This window comes from Rhinopithecus bieti, unplaced genomic scaffold (assembly GCF_001698545.2).
Source record: "Rhinopithecus bieti isolate Rb0 unplaced genomic scaffold, ASM169854v2 scaffold_25394, whole genome shotgun sequence".
Classification (NCBI taxonomy): domain Eukaryota; kingdom Metazoa; phylum Chordata; class Mammalia; order Primates; family Cercopithecidae; genus Rhinopithecus; species Rhinopithecus bieti.
This window is the reverse complement of record NW_016811676.1, coordinates 663,780-670,458: the sequence shown is the minus strand read 5'-3', so window position 1 is coordinate 670,458 and position 6,679 is coordinate 663,780. Positions and strand designations below refer to the sequence as shown.

The window sequence follows — 6,679 nt, the reverse complement described above, 5'->3', positions numbered from 1 at the left end:
TGCGCAGCCCCCCGGCGCCCGCGTGTGCCTGAGCCGCGGCGGCCGCGTCTTCTGCGTCAGCGACAGCCAGGTGGGCGGGCCGGGCGGGCGGGCGACCCGGGTCCCGCGAGCCGGAAGTGCCCCCGTCCCTGCGCCTCGTCCCCGCCGGGAGCCCGGGAGTTCAGGAGCCCCAGGGTGGCGTCCTTAGTGCGGCCTGTGCGGCGCGGGAGGGGTGGGTGCCCCGGGGCCCAGAGAGAGGCCGGAGGTGTGGGACTCGGACCACGGACCCTGTCGCCTCTCCCGGTCAGCGGGGCGGTGCGTGGACGCGTGACTCTAGGCGCGCACCTGTGAGGACGTGAGCTGTGGATTGGCAGCCGGACGCCAGCAGCGCCCACCTGGGGTCGCCCCCGACCTCCTTTCCCACCCTTGGAGCCGGCGTTTGGGTGACCGTGAACCAGGAAAGACAGCTGTGGCCGGTCGGGAGCGATGGCTTATGCCTGTAATCCCTGCATTTTGGGAGGCCCAGGAGGGAGGATAGCTTTGAGCCCAGGAGACGGAGACCAGCCTGGGCAACATGGCTAGACCCCTCTCTACAAAAAAAAAAAAAAAAACAAAAAACAAAAAACAAACTTAAGTCGGTGTGGTGGCAGGCACCTGTGGTCCCAGCTACTAGGGAGGGTGAGGCGGGAGTGTCACTTGAGCCCGGGAGGTTCACTTGAGTCCTGGAGGTTGAAGCCACAGTGAGCTACGATTGAGGCATTGCACTCCAGTCTGGGTGACAAAGCAAGACCCTGTCTTAAGGAAAAAAAAAAGATCCCAAACAAAAAACTCCCACATGTGTCATCAGCTTTTTGTCAGATGTCTCCAAAATGTAAAAAACTGCACTTTCCCCTCTCCGTCTTCTGTCAGTTGCGTTATTCACCAACTTGGGCACCCGAGTGATGGTCTTTGTGTCCTGTAAGTTTCAGTTGACACTCAGCCTTTGTTTGTTTTGACCCAATACTTAGGATGGTGGTTACGTGTTCTGCCCACTCTGTCACCTACATTGTGACTTGGGCCAGTCAATTAATCTCTGTAAAAAGTCTGCTGCCTTGCTGTAAAGGGAACAATAGATCTTTCCATTCAGCTGTTTTTGGAAATGGGCTTGGTTTCACAGTGCAGTACTGCACAAAATTTCATGGACATCGGGAGCATTGTTCTCAGTATTTAAACATGTTTTGCTTTTAATCAGTTTCTTGTCCCTTTCCTCTGCTTTCTGGAATATTGCCTCACTTTTAGCCTTAAAATGATGTTTTCTGCATATGCCACACCATAAAACCCCTGTGGGAAATGGAATCTTATCTAAGGTTTGAACATTGCCTGGAGGCTATGCTTAGATCCGGGATGAAATTGTACCACTAGCAAATAAAAAATACTCTTTTTTGTTAGTACTATGTATGTATTAGGACACACTGAATATGAATGACTGTTTTCTCAGGTCTCTCAAGGTACTAGTTATGCACATAACTAGTACCACCTCTACATAGCTGACACTACCCAGACAAAAGGGGAAGACGTTCATTCATTACATACAATGTATGGCTTAGAGAATTAACCTGATTGAGAAAAATGACTCAGTAAAATGGGAAAAAATTGAGGGGTGAGCTTTTTGTAGTAGTTGCCAAATGGGATCAATTACTTTTAGGATTTAGGTCAGAATAGAAATTTTGGACACATAAAAACATTGAGATGGGAATGTCTGATTTTCTTGGACAGTTTTGGTTTTGAACATTTTCATGTCTCTGCTGGTCTTCTGTTAACTACACTAACCATAACTAGTGGTTTTCAGCCCTTGCCTACCTGTGCAGGCCGGAGTAGGAGTGGCTGGTGCTTTCAGGGATTCTGCAACTCTGCTTTCTCACTCTGCACAGTAAACTTTGCCTACCGATTTGGTTAGATATTGCTGCGTCATTTCCTGGTTTTCTGGACTAGGAAAATGGATGGGACTGCCATGCTCTGTGTCCCCGTCGCCTTTAAATCACAGTTCCTATTCTAGTTCGTATCTTTTTCCTATTAGGAAATTAGCCTGTTTAGCAAAGCAGCTTGACCTGAAATAGTAAATTTAATGGTTGTTGGGTTTAAGCTGTGATGTTTAAGGTCTGCAGGTGGAAAGCTTGACCATTTATTTGTGGTTGGCTACTGTTAATTTGAGATTTAAAATATGATCAGGTGGATGATTTGGTGGATACCTCAGTCTACTTGGGTCTACTTTGATGGATACCTCAGTCTACTTGGGCTGAAATAAGGACACACCTGACTCTCACTCCCATATATTGAGATGGATCTCATTCTGTCTCCCAGGCTGGAGTGCAGTGGCGCGATCTCGGCTCACAGCAATCTCCACCTCCCAAGTTCAAGTGATTCTCCTCTTTTGGCATCCTGAGCAGCTGGGATTACAGGCATGAGCCACCATGTCTGGCTAATTTTTGTATTTTTAGTAGAGACAGGGTTTCACCAAAGTGATGGCCAGGCTGGTTTTGAACTCCTGACCTCAGGTGATCTGCCCACCTTGGCCTCCCAAAGTGCTGGGATTACAGGTGTGAGCCACCAAGCCTGGCCTGTTCTCATATGTTATACATTTAAAATCAAATGCATCAATACTGAATGTGTATGTTTATAATGGAATGCGCTATAATCAATTGATAGGTTTAACCAAAGATAGTTTATACAAATGGGCAATGTCAAGCTTTTTGACTGTTTATTATATGTTTAATATACATATTCTATGCTTGGATAAAGTGAACATGCTTTTTTTTTTTTTTTTTTGAGATGGAGTTTTGCTCTTGTTGCCCAGGTTAGTGTGCAATGGTGCGATCTCGGCTCACCGCACCTCTGCCTCCCAGGTTGAAGTCATTCTCCTGCCTCAGCCTACCGAGTAGCTGGGATTACAGGCATGCACCACCACGCCCGGCTAATTTTGTATTTTTAGTAGAGATGGGGTTTCTTCATGTTGGTTGGTCTCATATTCCCAACCTCAGGTGCCTCAGCCTTCCAAGGTGCTGGGATTATAGACCTGAGCCACCGCGCCCGGCCTAAGTGGACATACTTTTTAACCACTATATTGATAATTATGTTTACTGAGGGAGGGGCAAATTCTTCCCTAAATTTTCATTCATTTAGTTCAACAGGTTTTTATCAAGCAGATTTGAACTGATATGCAGCACAGTGGAGCCTTAGTTACCTTTGTTCTGGGTGAATGGTGAAAGCCCCTTGCATGCCCAGCTTAGATTTCATCTTTTCTTCTCTGGCTATGCCCTGTATATCAAAGCCTTTTAAAATCAATTTGCTGTTTTTCTTAGAGAGATTTCAGGAAAGAAAACAAGAGATAACTGGGTATATCTGATTTGCTAACCAATCTTGATTCTAATCTTCTTTTTTAAAAACTACAATCACTCCTGACTGGAGTTTACATTCCATTAAAGTATGTCTGATTGCATCTCTGCATATGGTAAATGCCTTTCCCTGAAATAGCTTTTCTCTCTGGATTTGACTGCTGTGTGAGCATCCAGAGACTTGCACACTTCCCAGATCTCAGGGAGAGGAGCAGGGTTGATTTCACTATAAGGAAGGCGTAAAGAAAAACTGCCTTGTGCCCGTGCTGTGATGGCTGTAGGGAATGAAGGAATAGCCCTTTGGGCTTCTGTGAGTAAGGAGCTTTTGTTGGTGGGTATGTACCTCTAGACCTCCTCATCTTTTTTTTTTTTTTTTTTTTTTTTGAGATAGGGTCTCACTCTGTCACCCAAGGCTGGAGTGTAGTGGCATGATCTCAGTTCACTGCAACCTTGGGCTCCCAGGCTCAAGTGATCCTCCCACCTCAGCTTCCTGAGTAGCTGGGACTACAGGCCCCCATGCCCAACTCATTTTTTTGGTATGTTTTGTAGAGATAAGGTTTCACCATGTTGGCCAGGCTGGTCTTGAACTCCTGGGCTCAAGCGATCCGCCCACCTTAGCCTCCCAAAGTGCTAGCATTACAGGTGTGAGCCACTGTGCTGCCAGCCTCCTCATCTTTAAATGTACTTCCCAGTTAGCTACTATGTGCTAAGCAGTGAGGAATGGTGGGGATAAGCCCCGTTTCAGAATTCATTGCTTGAGAACAGTTGTCTAGAGATGTTAAAGCTGCCCTGAATCATAGATGGGCTTTTGCAGGTGCTTAAATAGTCACAGCTAAACAAGAAACACAGGGTTCCTGTGGCCTACAGAGGAGCATCAGATAAACTTATTTAGATGTTACTTGGAATTATAGGGGAGGGTGTGTTTCAGAGGGGGTTGACATTTATGGCAGTTGTGGTGTGAAGTGACAATCTCATTCTGTTTCTTTCCCTCTCTACAGTCCATTGAAGACTTGAACAAGTGGGCTCTATTTCTTGTGTCTCCTTTTATACTTGAAGCAGAACACATAGCATTTGTGACAGAGAGCATTTGGGTACAAAGTGAGAATTTACAGAGATCATCCTCTTCCTCAGAAACTGTGAGTACCATGTTTACTTGTGTCCCATAAGGAACTGATGTGTCTTAGTCAAAACCAAATTTGCTTTTATTTTTTGTTTTTTATTTTTTCTGAGACAGAGTCTTGCTGTCACCCAGGCTGGAGTGCCGTGGTGTGATCTCGGCTCACTGGGACCTCCACCTCCTGGGTTCAAGTGATTCTTATGCCTCAGCCCCCAGCGTAGCTAGAACTACAGGCGTGCGCCACCACACCGGGCTAATTTTTGTATTTTTAGTAGAGACGGGGTTTTGCCATGTTGGCTAGGCTGGTCTTGAACTCCTGACCTCAAGTGATCCACCTGCCTCGGCCTTCCAAAGTGCTGGGATTACAGGCATGAGCTACCACGTCCGGCCTCAAATTTGTGTTTTTATGAGTGCTCTTTCCTAGCCTTTGTGACCCCCTTTCTCTTTGGATATTTTGGGTTAACTATGTTAGTAAAATTATTTTCACCTGTTTCTTTTTATGTTTTAATGCGGCTGCTAGAAAATTTTATTGTTCTTATTATTTTTCAGACAGGGTTTTACTGTGTCACCTAGGCTGGAGTACAGTGGCCATCATAGCTCACTGTAGCCTCAAACTCAGAGCTCAAGGGATCCTGCCTCCGTGGCCTCCCAAAATACTTGGATTAAAGATGTTAGCCTCCATGCCTGGTCACTGCTAGGAAAGTTAAAACCGCGTGTGTGGCTTATATTTGTGGCTCATGTTATATTTTTATTCAGCAGCACTCTCTCTCAGGTCATCTCGTCCATTCCTACAACATCTTGTTTCCTAAATCAACCTGAGTGGCTGGGGTATATCACCACCTACCTCCTAAGCGTCTTTCCCTGAGTATTCTGAAAATACTTCAACCTCAGCCACATGTCCAAAATGAGTTGTGTTTGTATTTTTCTGCTTAAAAAAGAGAAAATCTCAAATTAACACGCCAGGCTGCTTTTCCTCGCACCTCCTCCTCACTTCTGTGAAGTTACTAGTTCTAACAGCACTCCCTAAATTGTCAGCTCCGCTCCTTCATCTCCACTGCTCCTCTTTCCATCCTCATGTGCATTATCTTTTGTGTGAGCTGTGAAAATAGCCTGTCCCATGTCCCTTCCTTGGGCATTCCTCTTGATGGCCAGAGTTAGTCATTCTGGACCCACATCCAGTTGGGACACTGTTGCATAAGCTTTTGGTGGATGTCATCCCTCCAGGTGCAGTCCATGTCCTGAGGCTCATGGGGGTCTGACTCCAACCCAGCCTTGCAGCTTCCTTCCCCTGACCTGTGGGTCCTCACTCGCCATTGTTCCCTGCCATGTAGATAATCCAGTGGGGATTTTGCTGATGCTAGCCATGTTTACTGGATTCCTATTTCATGAAGATTATCTGTAAGATGCTGTATTGAGATGAGAGAAGAGGACAAAGGGGGAAGTAAACGAGAAATAATTGACTGGAATTCAGGGTGAACCAAAATAAGTGGAGGCAGGTGCAGATAGTATAGGATAGCGAGAGACTTTCTGGTGGGCGCCCCGGAGCGGGCAGAGCATCAGGCAGACGGGCCTGGAGCAGTGCAGTGTGTTAAGACAGTACGCTGTCTCCCGAAGCTTTGTAATGTTTCGTTTAGCCCTGTAGACACTTACAGTAATAATAAGCCATTTATTGAGCCCTTGCTAGGTATTTTATAAACATTACCCCGATGTCACGGGATCCTTGGGGTGTTGCTTCACCAGACAGAAACCTCTGTGGCTAGCGGCGCCTTCTGCCTGAGTATTGCTTGTGCCCACTGGGCTTATTCCACCCACTTGGCCTGGTAGGCTGCTCTCAGCTCATTCTACTGTTATGCCCAGACCGTTTATTCACGTGGAGGAAGGGGAGTAGTATACAGCTCCATGTTGAGGCTTGGTCCAGCGGGAGTTCCAAGGGTCTTTAACTACCCAAGTATAGATGCCGCCTCTACCCTGTCGGTAGAAGTTTCCCCCAGATCGCTCGTGCCACCCTCTGACTGAATGCATTCTACAGTAATTGTAGGGGCAGCCTGCGTTTTGGTGCCACCAATAGTGTTTACAATTGTATTTAGTCTGATCAAACTCAAAACATATTATTGGCACCTTTGGTTCGGCTATTTGAAAACCAGTAAAATTTAGCAAAATTGGGTCACTGCACCCTGAGGGGGGGCAATCAGCACTGGCTAATAATTTCCTG

The 6,679-nt window shown here is 46.5% G+C and overlaps 1 protein-coding gene across 5 annotated transcripts in view; it reads left to right on the top strand.

The window, feature by feature from the left end:
- HLCS (holocarboxylase synthetase) overlaps positions 1–6,679 on the top strand; it is a 261,748-nt gene that overhangs the window by 24,485 nt on the left and 230,584 nt on the right. For 4 of the 5 annotated variants that reach the window (XM_017894636.1, XM_017894630.1, XM_017894635.1 and 1 more), the window contains exon 2: positions 4,349–4,486. The gene's annotated coding sequence lies outside the window, so the exon portion shown is untranslated. Of the gene's footprint in view, positions 1–6; positions 71–4,348; positions 4,487–6,679 lie in introns of those variants that run through there. The other variant, XM_017894631.1, reaches the window with a different exon arrangement.